A 25,500-nucleotide genomic window follows, 5' to 3' on the forward strand; every position below is an offset into this window, starting at 1 on the left:
GTGATATTAAAAAGAAGGCGAACAGTAAAGGGGAGCTTAAACAAATAATATATTAGGAAAAAATATAAATGCAGTATTTAATCTGAGCAGAATACATTTTCTTAAAGGATGGCTAAGGCTCACTGAGTGTCTACTATAATGTGCAGCAATGGCCATCCATTTTGAACCACGGGCTTTTGAGAGTTTTGATTATCCTTCAGCTGATTGTCACTCATTTCCTTTCTCATGACAGAACAGTCCTCCTGTAGCCACAAGGAGAGCATTAATGCTTCTTCTAATATTTCCACTTTCGTCTTGATGATCTAATAGTACGTTCTAAAACCTGAACACCTAACCAAGAAAAACAAACAAAACAAAAACCAACAACAATAAAACAACCAAACTAGAAGGAACAAACTAATTCTTGACCATTTAGGTACCACTACAACACACACAATTGTGCTGAACTTTATCATCAAGGTCTGATGCAGACTCTGTGAAAAGTGACAGCATAATAAGGGAACTGGTATTTTAGGTAAGCTCATATCTTCATAAACATTCAGCACAATGGTACTTGTATGTTATAAGTAATAAGAACTTGAAAACAGAATGATGACAACAAAAATGAATATTGTCATCTTTAATATACTAGTTAGGCATTAAAAACCAAGACAAGTCTTTACTATAATTCTCCATAATAAAAGATTACTTATAGACAAAAGGTAAGGACAACAGATTTGAGAGCTGTGAGACTTCATGTTATGTGAAATAATGTCAGATTATGGTCTTGTTAATACTGTTTTAAGAATGAGTGAGGTTTCTTATCTTCTGCAATAGAAATGTCTGTTATACCAGAGTCTTCTATTTCATTTCCAAAGTTAACAAAAAAAAAAAAAAAAATCCAGAACAATTTTTTTCTGCATCTTGGCAATACACAAAAACAAAAGTTATTTTGCTTCAGATGATGCTATCTCAGGTACAGACTGAGGATACTGAGACTCTCCGCAACGCATCATATTTACTTCTTTCCCCTTCACTTTTGAGATCCACACAGTGTCTGGGATAGTTCCATTTTCTTTTTTAGATAACTCATTGGATTTCTTTCATATGGAATTTCTGAATGGAAACAGTATAAAGCTGTCAGTGGAGTTACTTCATTTGACAGCTCTGAAGTGTGGAAATGTATAGACTACTCAATAGAAATAAATAACAAGAAGTAAAAATAATTACAACAACTGTATACAATTCATTTTATAATGTAAACTGAACTGGAGGATTGTAAACTTTCACTATGATAACATTGAAAAAGTGTTAGAGAACACAGCTTTTTCATGTTCATTTTAATATAAGGTAAGATTTTCTTAGTACTATATATAGTACTATATGTATACTATACATGAATATGATATTGCATTGGTGGTAACTATACAGGTGTTAACAAGGATGGTAACTACAAGGATGGTAACAGAAGTACAGAAGATATAAGGAAAGGGGAACTCACCAGTGATGATGCTTTGGCTGAAGGAGCTGGAGCAATCTTCACCAGCAAGCAATCTCCAAGAGATGCTGCCTCAGTGAGGGTCAGCCTTTAAATGAGGTCTCAGAGGAGGTGGAGTCGAGCTCCACCCCTCCTGGGAGCACAGTTACATTTGTGTGCCTCTGGTGGCGCAGTGGTTAAGGACACCACTTTGCAGCACTGGAGGCCTGGGTTCGAATCCCCCTGTGGCGCAAGTGGTAGAAGTGCCGCTCTGCTACACAGGAGGCTCAAATCCCGGGGGTTGGACTTGATGATCTCTAAGGTCCCTTCCAACTCGCACAAGACTGTGATACTGTGATACTCTCACCTGTGCTCCCACAGCTGACCCAATATTTGCCCCAGCTGATTAATCAGTGGTTCACGCTGTGATTACCAATCTCCCATACAGATATGAAGCATAAGAATGAGGAGAAACAAAAGACTTAAGCACCTTCTGAAGATTTTACTGCTATATGCTATGGGAACATCTTTTACTTGGAGATCTGGATGTTGAGCTAAATCATATAGATCTGTGGAGACCCTCAGCATGTGCAAATTTACAATTATCTTGTTTTTGTTGTGCTTGGGAAAGAGTAGAATTCCTACTTGAAATTTTTGCTATGCCAGACTGAAAACTTAAAAAGATATGGGAGGCAATGGATTTGCATATTTAATTTTCCAAAAGAAATACATTTTTTTTACTATTGCTAAAACTATTTTATTCGCAGATAGGTAAGCTTTATGTTTATGGAACCTCTCCTGTAAAAGGAGTATATGGACCAAATATAGATTTTCATTTTTACTAGTCTATTCAGCAAAGTTATAGATTAAATCTATAGAGTGGGAAGTGCTACCTCAGTTTTAATTGTAGCCATAGATCTTCCTCTCATGTACATGTTAGTATGCTGTTCGATATATGGAGATGGATCTTACAAAACAAATGTTCATTCCAAAAGTAACGTTACAAAATCATTTTGATTTGGACTGAAGATTGAACCAAATTAAAACAGGTTTTTACAGAGAATGTCAGATACTTTTGGAAAATAATGTAAAGGAAAATCAAACTGTAAATATAGATAGATAGATTGCTGAGGAGTCAATGTTATTAAATGCACAGCAGTTTTATATGTGAAATATCCTTTCACATATTTGATCAGAAATGAAAAAAACAAACCAAAAAAACTTAAGTAAACCTAAAAGCAACTAATAACTTTCTTTGCTAATGTTATGGTAGAGGCATTATCTCTTAGTTAATTATTCTTTCTATTGTAAATACTGAAAGGAGATAATAGTCTGAAAGCAGATAGCATGGTATTGTGAACAACTAGTCTTACCAATTTAAGAAACATTTTTTTTCCTGAATTCCTTTCTCTTTATCCTCCCACCCCCCTTTTTGTCTCAACAGGATAACTCTTCTGTAGGCAGAGAAAATTAAACAATATCTGACAGTTCTCCAAGGTAAAATAACTCTACTGATTAAATTCAGCTGGTGAATTGCACATTAAAGCAATATTATTGTCAAGACACTAACTACTGGGGGCTACTGTACCAGAGTAGGAAACTGTAACAGAGTAGGAAAATACTGGAGATGTTCAAATAGAAAAGGAGTTGGCTTTTCTGAAAATGGTAGACTTGCTTCAGACATCTGCAGAGATGCAGAAACCCAGTGCTGTAGTAGCTGTATCAATCAGATAAAAAAAATAAAATAAAATAAAATTCAGTACCTGTACTGATTGACTAAAATGAGTTGGTGAATCTTTCAGAGATTAGTGATCTATGAACTTCACATACCTTGGTAAATCTCAAACACAGTTTTACATATTGCACTACAAGATCAGAAAAAATAATCACAAATAACAAATGCAAAAGAGGAAACAATTTTTTCTTAAAATTCAGCAACTTCATACTTACAGAACCAAATGCTTTCATTTTGCTTTATTTTTCTAATGTATAAATACTGTAAACATTGACTGAAATGTTGCCCTATAAACTAAAAATTATAATGAGATCTGGACAGTTTTACAAACTTCACATGATGAAAGTCCTGACATTAATTCCTTTTGATTTTGAATTAGGGTGATAATTGCTTTAAATAGAGCCTTGCTCTACCAGCAGTTCTGCATAATTAATTTCACCTGTCAGTGAAACTTTCTCCTTAATAAGTGTTCTTAATGAGTGACTTCTAGTGTTCAGCACTGACAGTTTTTGTGCATTCTTAGGGGAACGTTATTCTGTTACTATTGAAATCTCCTTAGACTGAGAATTCTTGTTGTAAAGTATATAAAAAACATTTTCAAAATAGAAACAGGATCTGGTATTTAAAATTCTGCTTCTCTCAGTTTAGTTGTAAAAATTAAGGTATGTGATCTTATTTGTAGTGTTTGTTGTTTTATTTAAAAAAAAAAAAAAAAAAAAAAAAAAAAAGAAAAGAAAAAGAAAAAAAAAGCAGTTTTTAGAGGAGAAGGAACTAGACCATTGCTGACATTCAGGGTCTTCTGATGTTTTCTGCTTCTTACTGTGAAGATGTTAACAACATTATTTTGTATTGTTCTACTCTGAGATTGTTATAAGAAACTCTTGAGGAATTCAAGGCTAATTAAAAATTGTTGGAGCTTCTATATAGATGTCCTCTCTTATTTTTTCCTTTGTTTTTCTATAATTGAAAACAAATACAGGTTAAAAAAAAATAATGAGAACTTTGACAATTAAACTTGCTTAAAAATTTCTGCTATTGGTCTGAAGGTAAAGAGAACATTTTCTGCTCTTTACACTGGATGTTTTTTTAGGAATGCAAGAACTCAAAAAGCAACAGATTAGATTTTGTGCGACAGTGATATTTATAAATTGGTCTTTCCTTGTGTCTTTGAGAATGTAAGAACTAAGAATATAATTCTGTTTAGCATCTTTTATTTGTTGTTGTCTAAATTATTGTAACAATATCAATTATTTTTTGCTTTATTTTTCATTCCTGTAAGCTACCAACACCACTGCTGCTTGTTTACTGTCTGTTTGTACCTTTTGCTCTACTGCTACGTTTTCTGACTATGCATTGTTTGGGTTATTTTTTCCCAGTGATAGAAATGATTTAGTAACTTTGCTTGTGTGTTTATGAAGATATATGACAATTGATCTTTATACTGGTTTTAGTTTTTCTTAAGAGAACTTAAGAAATCTTTCTTTTCCATGTAGATGGGAGGGGTGGGAAGGAAAGATGTGTCTCTCTCTCCTTGTCTGCACATCAGATTTGTCCTTGATAAATGGCTTGCTGCAACAATTTAGGAATATATTGACACTAAATTCAATTTGAATAGAAGAAAGATCAGGGATAAAATTTTATAGTGTTCAGAAGAAAGAGCTGAACCTTAGCAGAAAGAGCAAGAAATAAAAGGGTATTTCAAAAAACAAAAACAACAGGAAAAAATGCCTCTGAAGAAAACTGTTCAGATTTCTCAGTTGCAGAGGAGACTGTGTAAATCGATATGTTACATTACTCTGTCATTCAAGTGATACATATAAGTAGTACTTGGGTGTCTCTCTATAAATAGCACTGACATATCCCTTATGTACTGGTGACTGTGTAGCCCTTCGGCTCATCACTGTTGTCATACTAAAACAGCTCAACAGTACAAATACTGTGTGCATTATAGGATGTATCAGTAACACCAAGGGGATTGAAATCATGTAGTCTGCTAGCCTACTATTTACACTAATGTTCATCTGAGATGCTCTATTGAAACTTGAGGGAAAAGGGAACTGCATGGTTTTTTATTACTATTTCTTTACAATTTATGTTGAAGAGGTGCAGTGTGACTGCTGTTTGTTTGTTGTTGTTGTTATTGTTTTGTTTTTTGTTTGTTTTTTTCTCAGCTTGTTTTCATGGATCATTTACTTTGGATGTGGCATCTCCCTATAGAATCATAGAGTGGTTTGGGTTGGAAGGGATGTTCTAAGATCATCCAATTCCACCCCCCTCTGCTACAGGCAGGGACACCTCCCAATAGACCAAGTTGCTCAAAGCCCCATCCAACCTGGCCTTGAATGCTTTTAGGGAGGGGGAATCCATAACCTCTCTGGGCAACCCGTTCTAGTGTCCCACCACACTCTCAGTAAAGAATTTCTTCCTAATATCCTGTCTAAATCTACCCTCTTCCAGTTTAAAGCCATTTCCCCCCATCCTGTTGCTATGTGCCCTTATAAAAATATTTTCCCCAGCTTTCCTGTAGGCTCCTTTCAGGCGCTGAAAGGCAGCTCCAGCTCTCTCAGCCTGTCCTCATAGGTAAGACACTCTAGCCCTCTGATTAGCTTTGTGGTGCTCCTCTTGACCCATTCCAGCAGCTTGTGTTGGGGACTCCAGAAATGATCACATTACTCCAGATGGGTTCTCACAAGAGCAGAGCGGAGGGGCAGGATCACTTCCTTCTATCTGTTTGTTGGTCACACTTCTCTAGATGCAAGGATACAGTTGGCCTTCTGGGCTGCAAATGCACTTTGCTGGCTCATTGCGAAATCCTTCCCTGGCTCATTGTGAAATCCTTCCCATCAGAACTGATCTCAAGCCATTCTCTGCCCAGCCTGTATCTGTGCTTGAGATTGCACAGGTTCAGGACCTTGCACTTGGCCTTGTTGAACTTCGTGAGGTTAGCATAAATCCACCTCTCAAGCCTGTCCAGGTCCCTCTGGATAATATCTCTTTCCTCCAACTTGTCAACTGTACCACTCAGCTTGGTGTCATCTGCAAACTTGCAGAGAGCACACTTGATCCCACTGTCCATGTTGTCTACAAAGATGATAAATAATGCAAGTGCCTACACTGGTTCTTGAAGAATGCCACCTGTCATTGGTCTCCACTTGGATTCTGAGCCATTGACTATAGCTCTCAAGAGCAACCATCTGTCTCGCCCCAATTTATTGGAGGGAGGCAAGGTTCTTTGATATGTACACTGGGCGGGAGATTAAGAAACAACGGTTCAAATGTTGGTCTGACCAGTTTATTATAAATCTTAATCAGGGAGATGGGGAAGGAGAGGACAGACACTATTATGGTGTAGGGTGATGGGGAAGGGAAAGCAGGCAATAGTAAAGATAGAAAATAGAAGCAAGGAGTCTTTGTGGGAAGCAAGAGGGAGATAGCCACCACCATGGATCCAGCGAGGTTTGTAGTTCAGTCACTGATCTTCATTAGTGGTGGGTCATCAGACGTTGTTGTTCCACTGATGATGACAGATGATGATGATGAGGATGACGACTAATTTCCAATGGTAGTACCAACTTATTTATAAGTCCAAAGTGGTTGAGTCAGCTCTCTCTTTGGAGTGACAGCTCAAATCCAAAGTAGTTGAGTCAGCTCTCCTTGGAGTAGAAAATTCTGGCTTTGGGATCTCAGCAGAAACTCCTTTGTTCCTATCTTCCAGGCCTTGCCAGCAGATAAGAGGGAGCAGGGATGTCCATCTGCATCCTGTTATTCACAGGATACGATGGCATCATTCTCCAATTTTCCCCATACCAAGCTGGAGCTATTTAGTCCCAGGCCAGATCTTCCACCCATAAGCACTCCTGAGCACTCTCTTCTGGAAGCAAACATATACAAAGGAAGGTGCTATCAGATGCCTACAGGGTGATGCTGATTGTCACACGGTAGCACCCATCTCTTGCCTCCTCCATAAATCAGTGAGAGTCTTATCACTAGAAAACACCTCAGGAAGCAAGCTTTGAGCCAGAAAACAAAGAAGGGTTCTCACAACATTCAGCCAATTCCTTATCTGGTGAGTGATCCATACATCAATTCCATTATTATTATTATTATTATTATTATTATTATTATTATTATTATTATTATTATTATTATTATTATTTCCAGTTTGGCATTCAGAATGTTTTGCTGTACAGTGTAAAAAGTGGAATCTACCAGTGCAAGCTGTTGCAGAACTGTCTGGGGCATGACCAACATTTATTGAGTGTGAATCTTGATACAAATAATTTCTCTATTGAAGAGAGGTCATCTTCCAGTCTCTTCAAAAATCAAGAATCAGGGTCATATTTCTGAATTATTAAAATAATTCAGAAGGACACTGGATCTTGAATTCTCATTTGGAAAAAACAAAAACAAAAACAAAAAAAAGAAACAAAAAACAAAAAAAAAAACAAACCAAAAACCACACACACACACACAAAAAACCAAAACCACTTGGAGGAGTGTCAGGGAGAAGGATTGTTCTGTTGTGCTGCTTGCATTCAATGTTCAGCTGTTCCTGCAAAACTGAAAAACAACTGGTTTATGCAGAAGTATTGTGCTAGGTAATTTGATCACTTTCACCAGTGGTTAATTGTAAATTCACATTCTTTCTGTGAAAAATAACATCCCAGTTCAATTTAGGTAATGGTAACATTTGCTGTGTAGAGTTCTCTCTCAAGTATGTAACAATAAGAGCTGCTCCAAAAGTAATATCTCCTCTTTAATTATGTTGACATGTGTAGTCAGAGGTTGGTGTTGGTGGTATGACAGTAGAGATTTAATCTTCTCTTCAGTATTCCATTACATTTTGTTACCATGTGACAGATGGCAGTGGAAAGGCAGTCTGACAAAACTGTGTCTGATGTGGAATGTGTATGAAGCAAAGGTACGTCACTGAATTCTGTCATGCAGAAAAAAATGGCAGCCATTGGTGCTTGATGAATGTTTCTGGAGACCAAACAGTGTGTGTGAGTACCATAATGCTATGGGTGATGTGTTTCAGCAGTGATAACAGTGACAGGAAAGACAACTCACATTCTAGACATTCATACAGCTTTTTTAGTGTGACGTGTAGTCTCTAATTCATTGCAGGTAAAAATGCTTAGCAAATGATGTTATCTGTATTGAAAAACAGCATTTTGTAGCTGAAGGCCTGCTCTATCAAGTAGTGTTTTTGTATTCTTTTTTTAATCTTTTGTCGTTTCCATGGTTATAAACATGTAGTATTATTTCAAAGTGACCTGGATATTTTGTATCTTTATGGCAATAGAAAATTTTAGTGAATAATTTTAATACTAGCTTTTAATTTAGGAGATAAAATTCTTGTTTACTACCAAAATAGTGCCTTGTTGTACATGAAAATTAGAACGGGAGATATGAACAAGAAAAACCTGAAACTTGTCCACTTTTCTGAAGAGAGAGATCCTGGAGTGGATGAGGGACAGCTCTGCAATTAGGTGAAGAAAATGTCCTATATAGTCTTCTACAGAAGGAATATAAATACATTGAGAAAAGCTAAAAGGAACACAATAAAAGAACCTATGAAGAGTTTGATTGTCTCAAAACAACACTCAAAATAGATTTCTAAAACCAAATAGTGGATTGAAGTGCTATTTTGCATCCTAAGTAGAATTTCATTATGCTGACAGTATGATCAAAATAGAAATAATTTTTGCTCATTAAACCACTTATTAAAAACAGTAACACCAGTTAGCATTATAATACCATAGAAATGCTTTTCTGCCTCCTTATTCACCAGAATGGCTGTATTTGAGCATCAGTGAAAATGCAAGGAAAGACTTGATTGTTAAGGGAATACTTGCCATTCTATTCCTCCAATGTTTTAGTGAAGTAGTGCTGATTTCGTAATTCAATACTGAGGGTAAACCAGCTGCTTTTGACCTTACCATTTTGATTTTGAAAGATTATGTTTTAAGCTGTTAAAGCTTCAAATTAAGCCTTTTAAATAAAGGCCTAAAAGGTTAAGGTGCAGATCTTCATCTATTATAAACTATCGTCTCTCTGAAGAAGTCATCAGACATATTAAGTCCTCAAAATGTCAGTCAGTCCTGTTTTTTGTTTGTGACTGCAAATGAATTATAAATGTATAAATAATAATGACTAAGGGCTCTCTTCCACTATCCTTCTTTGTGAACGATTGTTCTAAAATACCAGTGTGGAAGGTGTATGAGAGTGGTTTTGAAAGTTAATAAAGCTGCTATAAGGAGACCATGTCTCTAAAGGTAATCGAGATTGCTCACAAACTGAGTATGAAGTACATACTGTGTATACAATGAGTATATTCAAAAAGCTGTTGACTTACATTGTTTTGCACTGATCAGTTTCGTGCAGTTCTTCCCCAGTGTGGCCACTGTGCCAAGCAGGCAGCCTTTACTCCTTTTACACCAGGGCTGAGACTGGGCAGAGAGAGAAGGAATGTCATTCATGGAAGTGATCATTTTACACTCTTGGAAGGAAAAGTCACTTAAGGGACTCTCTGAGGAAGGCTTTTGCCTTTTAATTGCAATCCTATTTTTATGGGATAAAGAGCTAAGTTTCCTTTCCACAGTACAATAAATACCAGAGAAATACAGACATTACTATAAATTGAATAGTCCTGAAATCTACATAGTTTTACAATGTTTAAAGTCCTAATGAGTGGCAGAATTTTGCTGCAGGCTTCACTGCAAAATTTGGTACAATTGAAAATGCAGGTCATGCACCGCTATTGGTGTATAGAACAGATGTTTCCTTTATACAAGTGTGTCCGCTACTACAGAGAGGTAACCATATGTTCTATTAGTTACTTGTACCTATTGTTTCAACAAGAGATAAATTGTTTCATCAATGGCAAATTTAAGACTTTTAAGTTCGGGGATTGTTTGGTATTAAAATAAACAAACAAAAAAACCAACAACAACAAAAAAGAAAAAACAAAACAAAACAAAAACACACACACACAAAAACGCATTGTTCATCAGAGATTTTACTAGGTCTTCTCTATTCTTCTCCTGCAGTCAGAACTGATCTCTTCTAAAAATTGGTTATTGTTTAACTGAGATATTCTTATAAATTTTTCTCCATACAGTCAGACAAGAATGTTGATTTAGGAAGAAGTATAACAGCTAGGTAAATGTCTATATCAGAATCCTAAACAGGGAAACAGAATCACTGAATTCAGAAAAACTTTCAATAATCATCTAGTCCGTATGGAATAGCCACTTGTGTCTAATTCATTTAGGTGGGAATATACTTTTGGAAGTACTTGCAGCTTCATTCAGATACTGTGAATATCAGTATATCACTTGATATTAGAGAGAGTTCAGAAAAGGAGAATACAAAGATCAGTATTACAACTGAATTAATCATTCCTAAAGCTTCACAGCTTGGGGCATGTAGGACCTAAACTGGTAGTCTTGATCTGATCTAGGCTGCAGCAAAACACACCTGTGCTAATGAATGTGCCACTGGGCATTCATTAGGTGGAATTTTTGTTCTGTATTGGTATTGATCATCTCCAGGTTATTCTAATGTACTGCTGGGAGTGCTATCAATCAGGAGGACAGGAAAGATATGGGTAGAAAAGCTTTAGGGATTGTGTTAGTTTCCAGGATTTTATGAAGTTCTTTATTTCTTGTAAAAAAGGATTGAGTAATTTATCTTTTATTTTTCTTGGTGTTTCTTTAACACTGTGTTATTTATTCAAAATGTATTATACCATTTTATTAAGAAAAAAAAAAAAGAGAGAGAGAGAGAGAAAAGAAAAAAAAAAAAAAAGAAAAAATATGTATGTAGCGCTGTTGCCATATTGTAATATTCTGTCTTGCTTTTACCCCTGAGTAAGCTTTACTTAGCCTCAGGGCATGTCAGATGTTCTAAATAATATAGATTTGTTTGAAAAAGAATATTAGAGGTTAAATCATCTTTAACCTCTATTTATAAATACAGATGTTTACTATATATATGCAGTTTTCTTTTGCAAGTGGTACTGGTAACTCCTTTGCTTACTCAAAGTCCCATGAACCTCGAAATGTTATGGGTTATCGATATCCATGCTGGTCAGTCTGTGGTACCAGAGCTTTTATATTCACAGATTTGCAGTAAATGCATAATAAAGAAGTGTTTTTTTGTTTGTTTGTTTGTTTTCCCAATAAAATATGAGACAGGAAATGTAAGACTGCCCAAAGGAATTAGTCTTTCTCTGATATTTTTAACTCGAAAAGTTTTCTAGGCTTTCCTAGTGAGTTATTCATTGTGAGTTATACATTACGAAGGAAATGTGAATCATTGCCTGTATCTTCTGTTGCACTCTCATCTACAGATAGCAAATTCCTCTCTAAACAAGCTATGCTTATGTTAACAGGCAAAAGCAGTTTCCCTTTGAAGATGGCACCAGCTTCCTGTTCTATGAAAGATAAACTCCCAACAGACTCCCAAGAGAATCAAAGCTCTTAACATTATACATATACATCCACATATATTTTAAAATCTGTGTTTAAAGTAGAAAAAAGTTTGATACAATAATTTTTTTTACTTGATTGAAAGATAAATGGAATGTAATTGATATAAAACAAGATATGTTAAAAGCTTTGATAAGTTCAAAAGCACAGTGCAGTTCTCCATTCTTTACATCTTTTTGCACTCTTGGTACTGTTGTGAAGGGCTGTTGATAGCTTGAACTGAGTTGCATGGACAACAAAAGAACAAAATAGATGGACCTTGAAGGGAATGGGAAATTTGGAGAAATCTCTTGTAATTTGACATGAAGGAGGATGCTTTCATCTCCCTCCACATGAATGAAATTCAGAAAGGGAATGCTCTTGCTCATACATGTCGGTGTGTTCTAAAGGTGAAAAAAACAAACCCAACCCTAACAAAAAAATTAAATTGCAATTTAGGAATAAATTCTCACTTTTTCTTACTGTTTTAGAAAATAGTTGAGCATGTAGTTTTAAAACAATGTGTATCAAGTATCTGTAAAGAGCTTGTATAAACATTAAATACATAAGTAGTATCATAGCCTTACATTTCAATCAAATCAAAAGAAGGAATAAACAATTGCTGCATTTAAGGTTGTGTTAATACCAAATTTGTGTATTAACTTTTCTGCAATAATGCTTTATCAGTCTCATGGAATAGGAGAAATGGAAGCATTGATTTCACAGCAGAAATCAATATCAGCAATGCAACTGACTTAGAATACATCAAAAACTTTGTTCTTTGAGTTTATCATTACATGAGCAGGGCAGGGTACCACGTGGCTCAGGACTGAGACAACTGTCCTTGAATACTTGAGAAACAATGTGAATAGGATGGACACATTGAAATAGTATGTATTTTCTGGGGACAGAAACTTCCTGGTCCTTTAATAACACTGCTTTAAGTGCAGCATAATCTTTCAAACGTATTGCATTCAGTGGTTAAGTACATGAAAGCATTCCTATTGTGAATAGTGATTATAAATGATAGTGAGGTTCTGCCTCTTAAAGAGCCTAGTAATAATGGAAAATTATAAAACCAACTCAGTTGCTGAGGACAACTTCCTGTAGCAAATGAAATCAGTGTTAGTACAAACTAGATTTGTTTGAAATGGCTAGAATTCTGCGGACAATTATTTGTTTTTTTCTGTGAGGAGTGTGGAATGTTGAAGAAGAGGTTTAGAAGGGGAGGGAAGGAAGCAAACTATTCTAATAATTAATCATACAAATATTTGAGTTGATTTTGGGTTCGCCAAATCAATTACAGTACTTATTCTTTGAGGTTGTGTTGGGCAAAATGAAATATTTTTTGCACAGGAACCAGATAAAATAGAAGAAGCAATTACACTTTGTGTTCTTTTTGCCACTTTTGTCTTGTGGGTTTTTTTTGTTTTGTTGTTGTTGTTGTTGTTGTTTGGTTTTTTTTTTTTTCCTCCTTTCTGCATGAATATCCAGTACTTGCTCTTTCAGCTTTGAGTGTGTTCTAACCAAATAGATCAGATCTAAGAGCTGTTAATGATGAGTTATTTCTACCAAAATAGCTGCATATGAGCTGAATTGATTTCTTCCCTCAGAGGGAAAGCTTGCAGTCGTTCTTTCTTTGTTCTTAGACAAAAATATTTCCAAATCCTCTTGCATGAGTAATATGAAGAAAAGTGGGCCAGCTTTATCAGATCAGTAAAGAAACTTCACTATTGTCTTTATGTTTATCCTTGCTCTGTTTAATTTGTTCCCTTTTCAAGTTTATTTCTTTTAATTACTCAGTGGTAACCACAGTGAATTTGTTCTCCTGTTGGTGAAAAGATCCCTACAAATATGCCTTTTGCCAGCAGTCAGTGTTTGGAAGGTAATTACTGAGACATTTAGAACCACAGCCTGAGGCCACATGGCTGATCTCAAGTTTGTTCTTTTTAGTTATTTGACCAAAAAAGGAAAATTTTTGTACAGTTTTGTTAAACAATGCCACAGAATGTTACTAGAAAATCTTTATCATACTGTCAATGTACTATGCCAATTTCACTGCCCTTATTTCTGAGAGGTGCTGCTTCAGCATTTGTTTCAAATCATTTACCTTTTAAATAAATGTTAAGATGTGTATTCTTTCTCCAAGAAAAGGATTGACTGAGCAGACTGCAATTTGAAACCAGGACTGCCAAGGATATTCTACAGACTAGAAAAGGGTGTTTTTCTTTTAAACAAAACAAAATACTGTGGGCAGTCAAAAGCATGTCGCCAGTTACTTATCTTCTTGTCCATTTGTCTTTTCTTCTGTGAATATTTTTCACAGTACGAACATCTTAACACCTATGTGTATAATTGCTGCAGTTCATAAAAATGATACTACTTAAGAAGTTATTTATTTATTTTTAAATAAAAGATGATAGCAGTTTGATAATGAGGACACTGCGGTTTCAGTTGTTGTACAGCAACTATAGTGCAGCACAAAAGAGGTGAGGCAGATATCCAATTATTTTAGCTGTAATGGTAATAAACTGTTAGACAATTTAACAGTCAGGTGGAAATTCAGAATATTTTATAAATGTCATCTTATGAGCTCTGTGAGTTGAACACGGGTGTGAGCAACCAGAAGGAAAGGCATAACATTCTTTCACTTTAATGTGTGAAGATAAATACTTAGATTTGCTTGTTACACATCCCTAATACCTTAGCTAATTTTGTTTAGGAGGGCCCTGACAAGACAACTTTAAGAGTCGTTATGTTAGGATATAAGGGAATGTATTTATTTCAGTCCATTGTTGTCGTTTTCCCATCTAGGAGTTTCAGTTTTGTCAGTGCTTAACAACTCCAAATATAAAACATCTTATTTTTCCTACACTTCAGGACTTTTCATTCTCTCATCTAATTACAGTGTATTTTCACTTTGTGTTCAAACACTTTGTTTCTTCTTTAAAACTGCTGTGAGGAGTCAGAATGATGAAATTTCAGGCAGGTGAGTGAAGCATGTGCATAGTTCATTCTGAGCTGAGTCTTGATATTGACTTAAGAATAAGCTTAGGCATTCACTTTGTCAAATTTAAAAGAAAAAAATTATGAATGCCTGTTTCCCCATTCAGTGTGTTACACCGAGTAAAACAATATAATAGAATTATAGAATCATAAAGGTTGGAAAGGACCTCCATGAGCCAGTCCAACCATCCACTTATCACCAGTATTTCCCACTAAACTATGACTCTTAGGACCACATCTAAACATTTCCTAAACACCTCCAGAGATGGCGACACTCACCATCTCCATTGTCAGCCTGTTCCAGTGCCTGAACACTTTCAGAGAGATTTTTCCTAATGTCCAACCTGAGTCTCCCCAACACAACTTGAGGCCAATCCCTATAGTCTGATTTCTAGTTATGTGGGAGAAGAGGCTGATCCCACCTTGTCATAACCTCCCTTCATGCAGTTGTAGAAAGCGATAAGGTATCCCCTGAGCTTCATCTTCTCCAGATTAAATAATCCCAGTTTCCTCAGCCACTCCTCATATGACATGCTCCAGACCTCTCTTCAGTTTTGTTGCCCTTCTCTGAGCATGCTCCAGGAGCTCAACGTATTTTTTGTAGATCAGGGCCCCAAACTGAAATCACTGAAATCAAACTGTGGCACTTACCAGTGCTGAGTACAGAAATTGAGGAATGTAATTTTTTTTATTTTTTTTATTTTTTTTTTTTGGCAACTGAAGAAGATAAAACACATACTTACTTAGATATGCATCCCATGTGCATGTGACTCACTTCAGAAAATGGTTGAGGTTGGAAGAGACCTATGGAGAACTCCCTTGCTCAAGCAGGGCCAGTTTTAGATGTGACAGGCTGCTCAGTACCAAGTCCAGATAGTTTTTTTTATATTTTCAAGGATAGAAATATAAAAAACATTGCAGCCTCTCTGAATGACTTGTACTAGAGCTTATTCACCCTCACCATGAATGAGTTCTAATGCCTGGATAGCACTAGCTGTGTTCTAGTTTAGTGTTTGTCACTATGCATGACTGGGAAGAACTTGACTATTTGCATCTTTTCTTCAGATATTTATTGACTTTGACAAGATCAGCCTTCTTTTTTCCAGGCTAACAGGTGTCAACTCCTTCACCTCACAGGAGCACAATTCCAGTCCTTTCATCATCTTCATGAACCCTCGCTGGACTCTCTCTAATACATCCATGTCTCTCTTGTACTGGGGAGCCCAGGCCTGGATTCAGAACTCCAGGTGTTTTCAACAGTGCTGAGAATGGAAGGACTGTATTCCTCTACCTTCTGGAAATGCTTTGATTATTGAAGCCAGGATAACATTAGCCCTTCTTTGTGTCTAGGACACACTGTTGGCTTGTGCTCAACTTGAGGGTCTACAAGAACCTACAAGCCCTTTTCTGCAAAGCTGGCCATTCACATGGTTTTCAATTTCCATTTGCCAAGCTTCATGAGACTCTTTCCATCTTATTTCTCTAGACTACCAAGGTGCCTGTTTTATGAGATGCTAAGAATTACCAATATCATTCAGTATTTTTTCTCTGTCTCTTTGATTGTCTTTGGAATGTGAGATCATTCTTATATTTCATTTAGAATGTGTTCAGAATGTATAAAAGTCTAAGCATTAATGTTCCTCTTTTCTTATCTCCGTTCTATTTTACTTCAAACTAAAAATATTGTCAAGAAAGTGGCTTTCTCAAAAAATGATAATTTATGCCCTTTTCAATTGTGTTACTGGCAAAAATTGAGTAATTTTTAAGTACTTATGCACGTAAAGACTGAATTTGGCTTTCTACTGGAGTACTTTCTATCCAGTATTTTGATTCATATCGTCATGTACAAGCATCCAGCAGTCCTTGACTATTAAGGACAGTAAATCTCTCAATAAATTCGGACAATAAATCTTTCATGGTTTAGAACATTTTTAAGCTCCAGTGACTCATTAATGATGGATTCTTTTTCTTAAATTGAAAGTTTTAATGGATTTTTAATATATGTATAAACATAAATTAATATTACATGCTGCAAAGATGTGAAATCTTATTTGGAACAAATTCCAAAGGGATTGTTCATTGCAAGGAAAAACTGGGGGAAAAAAAATTGCTGCTACAAGTTGCTTTATTGTGCACAGTACTTCTTCTGCATTTTAAATTTACCATCTTAAGTTATTTTTAATGGCTTTATAGCCACAATATTAAAATGACCATATTTTTTCCTGATATGTGTTATCAAATGTATATGATAGGAATATTTGTTCATGGAAACATGACAAAAGAAAAACTGTTCCTAGGAATTTCTTTGTTACTTTTACATTTTATTTTATCTTGACAACTTCTGTCATGTAATTCACCTTTCTGATGTAAGAAGTCCCTAATGCAAATTTAAAAATAATTCTTATTGAAGAAAAAAAAAAAAAAAGAATTTTGAAGCTTGTTAGTCTGAAACATTTCTATGAGAGTGACATTTGTGCACACAACACGTAGGTCAATGCACCTGATATTGCATAGGTATGAAACAGCATGTAATATTTAGTATTCTGCAGGGAAGTTAAAAATTGGCAAGGGATCTAAATACTAAATTTAGACCCAGAAAATTCGGGCAAACCAGTGCAGCTGAAGTTGTTAAGCATTAATCAGGTGTCTCCATAGTGACAGGTCAGTACAGTAGGTGTTAATTCATGAGGAAAACTTAGATATTTTTAGTGGAAGGGGGAAATGGTTGATGCGAGATAGAAGAACTCCTTTGCATCATAAACTGCTTAATGAATAAAAAATCTGAGGAACATTTAAATATAAAAGTGAATTCTAGTATTTCAGTTCTTTGCTGATATCATGGATGAACTCTATAAACCAGGCCTTGGCACTGGTGGTGTGATGTGAGAAACTTTGCTCCTCTGGAGAACTTACAAGAGACAAAATAATAATCCATCTGGAATAGGCCTCTTTGCTTCTGTAACTTTACCTAAGGTGCCTGATTCTAGTCCAATTACAACTTTATCATGAGGCTCTCTTTCACTCGGATCTAAACCTATTTTCTATTTATACTGTCATACATCTCACCACATGAAAACCTCCTGGTATGTAACTCTAAATTGTTCCAAGCTGCCCAATTCTGGTCCCACCCCAATGGTACTCCTATTGTCACAGAAGTGTTGTTTGGGTAGGAATTCCAGTGTTGTAGTTTTGTGCAAACCCTTCATGTATGAGGCACTGATACTGTCTAACATGTTATCTGTGCAAACCTTTTGAATACTGCATTTCTTGTATCTATGCACACTAGACCCTGAAATAAAGTTTGTAGGAATGCTCTAAAACTCAGATCCCTGTCACTACCATTTCAGAATCAATTGCTAATCTGATCCATATATGGACAGAGAGATTTAATGTATTGGGAAAAAAAAAAAAAAAAAAAAGTGTATTTTCGAGTACACAAAGTGGTAGGTATTTACCCTGATCTATGACTGCATGTACCTTAAATATGGGTTTTCTTACACTATCTGAACTCTTATATGATATAGCCCTATGTCCATAGCTTGGTTTCACCAGTGAGTTTTCCTGTCAAACTGAAACCTATTTACAGTCCATATAAACTACAGTAGAAGGGCTAGTGTATGATCTTCATACAAACTTTATTTCAGGTCTCAGGGGGGATATATACAACAAGAAGAAAACACAGCTGTTAAATGCTTTTATGCAAGACACGATTATGCCAGCTTAAATTTTTCTCACAAGGAAGAAACACTTGAAGGTCATTTTCTGACCGAAAAGTGTATGAATTTAAGTACAATCCTTAACGTGTAATTTTTCCTTTTAGGCTGAGTGGAGTTCTAAGCAATTTTCTCTCTCTGCTGCATAACACAGAATTCAGTTAAAGTATGCTACGAATATGTATATTAATCCAAAATATGTATATGCTCCCTGGACTTGCTCGTAATGCTATGCCAAACGTTTTGAGTAGTTTGTACAGCATTTGCATGTGAAGTCCTGGAAAAAGAACCTTCAGATTTCAAAGTCAAACAGAGAAGGTAGAAAAAGGTCGCAATCAAAGTAGCCCTACAGTTTTCCTGTGGTCTCCCTCTCGTGCATGCTTTGATGTGGTCAATAATTACATAATCATTTACTATAAACCTTTCTATGACACCACAGCCTTCATCACTGTACAAGGCAGAAAGCACTTGCTAAACGTGAAACTGCTAAATGATTCTTCATTACATTCATCATTAAGTAATGGCCACATGCTGTACTTCTTTCACATGATCAAAATACCGCACTTAATACAGAATTATTATTTTCCATCATATGGCCTTTATGGCCATAATCTGAATGATTCATAATATCTGATGAAATTGGCTTAAGAAGAGCTTTTTATATAAATTTACAATTTTACTTTTATCTTGCAGTGTAGCAAACTTCAGCTTATGATGTTATGAGATGTTATGGTCTAGAAAAACAACTATTATTTTACGTTGTAATTTGAGGTGTCAAACTTTGTTGTTGTTGTTGTTTTGTTTGTTCATTTGATTTTAATGTTATTTTTTACTCCTCTTAATTTCCAGGTTGATACTTAAATAAATATATTGAATTGAATTGAATTGATAAATTGAATTTATTTGGAGATAAAAGAAATTCTGTCCTGACAGATAGCATTTTCTGGTCACCATCCACCTTGTGCTCTGAACAAAATGGGTGCTCTGCTAGAATTGGAATGTAATTAACAATTAGAGAGTCTGATATGATGTGTTTTTATAAAGGATTTGAATTTCAACAGCATGATCTGCACTGGATATTGATGTTTCCTAATTCTACATAAATTGTCCTTGAACCTCACTTTCTGTAGTAGACTGTAACCCCTGAGATAGTAGCGTGTATGACATTTTCTGACTGGATATCAAATGCTAGTACTTGTTTCTAAAGACTCTTAGGTTCTCACTTTTTTTTTTTTTTTTTTTGTGAGTGGATTTATCATACCCCCTTCCACGCACCAGCATCTGGTAAAATTGAACAATGCAGTGGGTTGTTAAAAACCATGTTGAAAACAATGGGTGGCAGAACATTTAAGTACTGGGAGAAGCATTTGGCAGAAGCCACCTGGTTGGTCAACACCTGAGGATCTATCAGTCACAATGGCCCTTCTAACTCCCTACATACTGTCAAGGGAGATAAGGTCCCTGTAGTACATGTAAAGAACATGTTGGGAAAAGCAGTTTGGGTCCTTCCAGCCTCTGGAAAGGCCAAACCTCTTCATGGAACTGTTTTTGCCCAGGGACCTGGGTCCACTTGGTGGGTGATGCAGAAAAATGGGGATATTCAGTGTGTACCACAAGGGAATTTGATGTTGGGGGAGTGCAGTCAGTAATTACATGTATATATATATAAGTTTGTGCGTGCATGTGTTTAGTCCTAGTAAATTATAGTTTGTTTGTATGTAAATTAAGCATGATGTAGTGATGTAGAATAAGGGGTAGAATGTCATGGTTTTATGATTTTTGGTTACCGGCATTCCACATCATAACATCACGTAGTGCACTGGGAGTTAAAGTGTTAATGCTCCAGTTCCAGGTACCTGCCTGGAAGAGAAGAGGAACTACATTCCCCAGGGGGCTTTGAGGTCAGAGAGGAGATGGAGCTCCTGACAAGGTCACCTGCTCAGGCTTTTCTCTTCAGCACTCTTCTCCATTGCCTCTCCTCACTGCTGCCCATCCTGACTGGGTGCATCACTTCAGTATTACTGTAATGCCTACAGCTTTCAGATACTCTCTCATTATATTTGATTTATTGGCTTCAGTTCTAATTATATTGTATTATAGTTTATTATCTTGCATTCCGATACCATATTTAGTAAATTAGTTTGTTTCTCCTCAGATCATTGCCACTGTTTTAAATTATTTTGGGGTCTCCTGTTTCCCTTTTCCAGAGTTGCCAATTTTGTGAAATCCCTCCACCCCACTAGTCACAGAACAAGGCCAGACAAGCCCATAAACTACTGACGTCTTTTCACCTCATTTGCCACCTTAGCCTCCCCTAAATCTGTGATTGGTCTTTGCCTCACTTTCTTTTCCTTTTGTGTCCTTTGAATTGTATTCCAGAAACACATGGTTTCATCCTGTACAACAATAGTGGTGAGAACAAACAAGACAGACAGATTTCCTACAGCCCCAGAAGCAAAGCTATTCATGTTAAAAGTAGTTGTGATGATAATTTCTACTTATGTCCAGTTCTGTGCCTTCTGAAAATAAGACTCTCATCATGTTACTATTAAGCTCTAAAGCACTGTGTTGCCTATTTGTGACTCTGAACAAACTTCAATGGATTTGAACAGCATCCTTGTACTAGCTTTAAAGTACCTGTTACAAGAAAAGGTGACCGTGGGGAAACATTTTCTACCACCTTATGAAATAATTGTGATTGCTTAAGAACAGAAAAAGAAGTTTGTAATAGCCATATTATATTCAGTCACTATAAGGCGTGTATTGTCAGTTGTCTTTTTTTCTGATGGTACATGAGCAGCTAATAAGTGAAGGATATAAGAACACAGAAAGCACAGAGCAATAAGTTCCTAACATCTCATCCCCAGTTCTAGCATTTCTGTAGACATTTTTATATATGGACTTGGATATGATGTTAAGGTTGTGAAAGCTCTTGGGAGAATTTTTTCACAAGTTTACCAAATGCGTATTTTTTTTCCCATCCCATGACACTCAGTTAACAATAATGGAAAATTCATTGCAAATGACTTTATTCTGAAAGTATTTACCAGAGACAGAACTCTTTTCTCCTGTAAATGAAAAGCAATGTTTATAACACTGGTAGGCTCACAGTGTTTTACAACTGTTTTTATTCCCAGGACTCCCATAATAGGCTTTCTATTTTCTATGTTTATCTGAAATTAGGTTTTCTCTGAACATTATAAACAATTCATATTATTACATACTTGCTGGAATAAATTTTGATTTTGTAAATGCTTTAGTAAGTACATAGGTAAGTGAAAAAGTATTTAAACGGTCTTTGCTAAAGTTGATACTGTGGTCGCACACATCTGATAGAGTATTTTTCATCTTTGGTGGAATTCAGCTCTGTCTTTATGTGTTTTTATTTACATTGAAAAATAAAAATAAAAAACCTCCAAGGTACACACAAGGTTGTTACCAGGATAACAAGGAAGTTGCTGACAGATATCAGGATTTTTATACATGAAAATAGTGTGTACCAGAAAGGATGTGATAACTGCCTTTGATTGCAGTTAATGTTTTTTTTTATTTCTTTCACAGTTCAGTTGCTTGTTTTTCATCCTGAGCATTGTTAGAAGTTCTGGTGGGCATACTGTACAAAAGGAGATGTGGAATTTTGTAAAGAACATTCATATTAAATCCATATTTTCCTCACATGTACAAATATGAATACTACAGTTTAAAGATGTTAAAATCACTGACTGAAATACTTTTAAACAATTAGATTTGAGTCACTATCTTTGGTTGATTATGCACTCTTTCCTCTCTAGTAAAAGTAGGAGAGTGGGAATTTGAGTGAATGTATTTATTCCACTTATTTTATTTCTGAGATTGTACACGCATTTTCCATTCAAGTACTCGTTTTGGAAATAAGATTGAAATCCACAGTATTTATTTTACTTGGGGGCGGTTATAGTGATATATATATTGATGTTTGTCTGCTTGTTTGTTTTATGCTGAAGATGAAGAAAGTTGTGTGGTGTCATGGAGAGGCCGTAGTTCTCATCCCAGGATGCATGTGCTTTTTTCCTACCTTAGCCCAGTATGTTCAAATGTTGACATCCCGAGGAGTCACTGGGGGAAAAAGAGAGAAAATGCTGAAGCAGGAAGTATATTGAGGACTAAGCAATGTTTAATGTTACCAGACCTGAACTGATCATTTTTCTTCAAGCCTTTATGAATTTGAATGAATCTGTACAAATATTAGGTTGTTAATTGTAAAACATGCTTTCTTTCTCAAATCTACTTGTCTGATTCCCTTTGAAATTTCTTTGATAAGTGATGAAATCTACTATGAGGTGGTATATACTTTAAAATGTCTATAGCAGAGAAAATGTAATACTGCCATAAGAACAGACTAAAATCATTCTGGAGGTAGGGGGAAGGAATTTGTTACAGTGTTGGCACTACATTGGAAGACTTTGATGTATGTCGGTGGAAATGTCTTGAGACATAATTTCTTTCTGTGATTAATTTTATTAGCTCATTCTCCACCCACCTGTTTTGTGTTAATGCTGGCCATAATATGTGAATGTCTGTTTTCTTTAATTGTAATAAGCCTTGCAGTTAACAGAAAACAAACAAAGGAAAAAAAAAAATCTTGATTGTCTTTAAAGAGTGGATTCAGAGTCTTTTGAACTTGCATATGTCATTGAATGCTGAGTTCATATACTGTATTAATGAATATTTTTGACCATTGGAAAATATTTAACCCAAACAGTGAAACAGAATTGAAAAAAAGAAAAAAAAGCCTCTAAAAGTCACTCAAAATCTTAAAGTTGGTATGGAAAACTCAGTATTTCCAATATGAAGATGAAAAATCATTTTTATTTTTGACAGCTTGTGGGAAAATGCCATTCTTGGGGGTGCTAACATCTAATTTCCCAAGGGCAATAAATATCCACTTAATGAAAATTTCCAGTTGATATAAATTTTAGAATTTTATCAATTTTATATATATTTTTTTTATATTTTTGAAATAATTTTTCCATTATTTAAATCATTTTCTTTGGATAATGTTCTTAGCCTGTAAAAGCTTTATGCTGCAAAGTGTAGAGGTTGGAAGCTTGTTCTCAGTCATACCTGATCTTGAGCGTCAGCTCACAGGCAATGCCTGAAGGTGACCTGAAAGCGTGTCAACAGTATGGCTCAGTGGAGAGCTCACTGCCTCAGCTGGCACCCAGCTTCTGCCAGGGCATCATGGGCAGTCATGATTTGGCGGGAAGTGATGAAGTGCAGCTTCTGACGTGGACTTTTGCAGATTGTATGAGATTAGCTGTACTGGAAGGAGAAGGCTCAGGCTACCAGAGATGCCTTGTGAGAGGCACATACATCTTCTGCCATCTCCCATTGGGCAAGTAGTGCTTCGCTATGCAGTGGTGTGACAGTACTGTGGTGCCATCTTAGCCAAGGTCAGGGCCAGTGTGAGCCCTGAGCGTGCTCAGACATACAGCCCACTGCTGAGCTATGTGCTTATTTGCATGCTAACACTGCACTCCAAATTTACAACAGTGTGCACTCCTCTCTGTCGCCTTACAGAAACTAAGCAGAACAAATACATATATATTTTAAGCATCTGTTCCAATTTCCTGTTGGGGTCTCCTGAGATAATATGAACTGGGGTTTGTGTGTGTGATTTCTAAGCTATGCCATACAAACTCTGAGGCTGGTTTGGTTTTTTTTGTTGTTACTTGCAGAGGGGTTTACTTTTTAACCTTGATGAGCCTGAGGGATTTCTGGATAGTTGTTTAATTGTATAGGCCTTGGGAAATCTTGTTCAAGAAGAAAAAGTGCTACCAGGGAAGAATAATATAGAGAATATGCTGAGGAAAACAGGAAGGAGAAATGGGGGAAATGTTGGGAAATGTAAGTTTACAATGTTCCACTTTGCAATTCCACTGTAAATTTACAAATGAGTCATAAAACAAACAAACAAACAAAACCACTAAAAACAGACAAACAAACATACCCTAATTCATTTTTTATTATTTGATTAAAACAGTATTTTAAGACAAAATGGGCAGTAGGATACTTCTCTTGACTTGTTTGCAATCAGAAAGAAAGAATAAGACAGATTTTTTTCATTGTTCTCCATCATGGCCCCTTCTCAGTTGCTCAGCAGTGTCTTCTGACATGCACCTAGACCAGCACTCTTTCTGCTAAGACATATTTTTATTTCTATCACACTTGAATTATTTATTTATTTATTTGCTACCAAAATGCTTCTGTACACAAAAGGTTGTTCTTACTACACACTTGAGTAGAACTTTTGTTTTGTTTTGTTTTGTTTTTTGTTTTCCAGGGCAGTGATTACATGATTGCCCATTATTTACATTTTGTATACCCAGAATATTAGCACCACAGATGAACTTAATTTCCTCATTCCTTGCTGTACATTAGTCTGCAAGCGGATATGCTTAATTGTGTTTTTATGCAAGCTAATAGAGGTTGTGCCAGGTTGTTAGACACGGAAGGAAGGATGCTTACTATTGGTTTTGACCCCAGAAGGGGTCTCTGAAGACCCAGTTGCCAGGATACCCACTCTAGTGATACCTTGATAGGCACTGATGAGGTTGTTGGCCTCCCACTTCCCCCACTGAACAGAGGAGCCAGAGATGTCCTGTGCTACCCCTACCATCTGTCTGTTAGGAGTGAGGGTGTCTTGTTTCCACCTTTTTTAAAATTCCTTTTCCCTTCTTCCTCTGTTACTCTTTTATGTCTATCACTTCTTGTTGCTATTCTGGCCTTTTATGAATGCTGTTTTAGCAGTGACTCATTTGTTTCTTTAGGATGTTAATGTATGGTGATGTACCAAATTAGCACACATCCTATGAAAACCTCTTAAAGGAAAATTGTTTCACTTTATGTTTGAACTTTATTTGATGTACCAAACACATTTTTAAAGTGCACAAATCTGAGTGAATTCTTCCCCCTTGACCAAGTCTAGTTTCCTGCTGAAATGTGAATACTGTATACAGGAGCTATCCACAGATTCTTTTGACAGCTTGAGCCCATTTCCAGATGGTGTGTAATCACCATTCCTTTTCAAATCTGTTTTTATAATGGTGATAATTAAGGATTATTTTCTAGGACTGA

This window comes from Coturnix japonica, chromosome 1, assembly GCF_001577835.2.
Source record: "Coturnix japonica isolate 7356 chromosome 1, Coturnix japonica 2.1, whole genome shotgun sequence".
Lineage (NCBI taxonomy): Eukaryota > Metazoa > Chordata > Aves > Galliformes > Phasianidae > Coturnix > Coturnix japonica.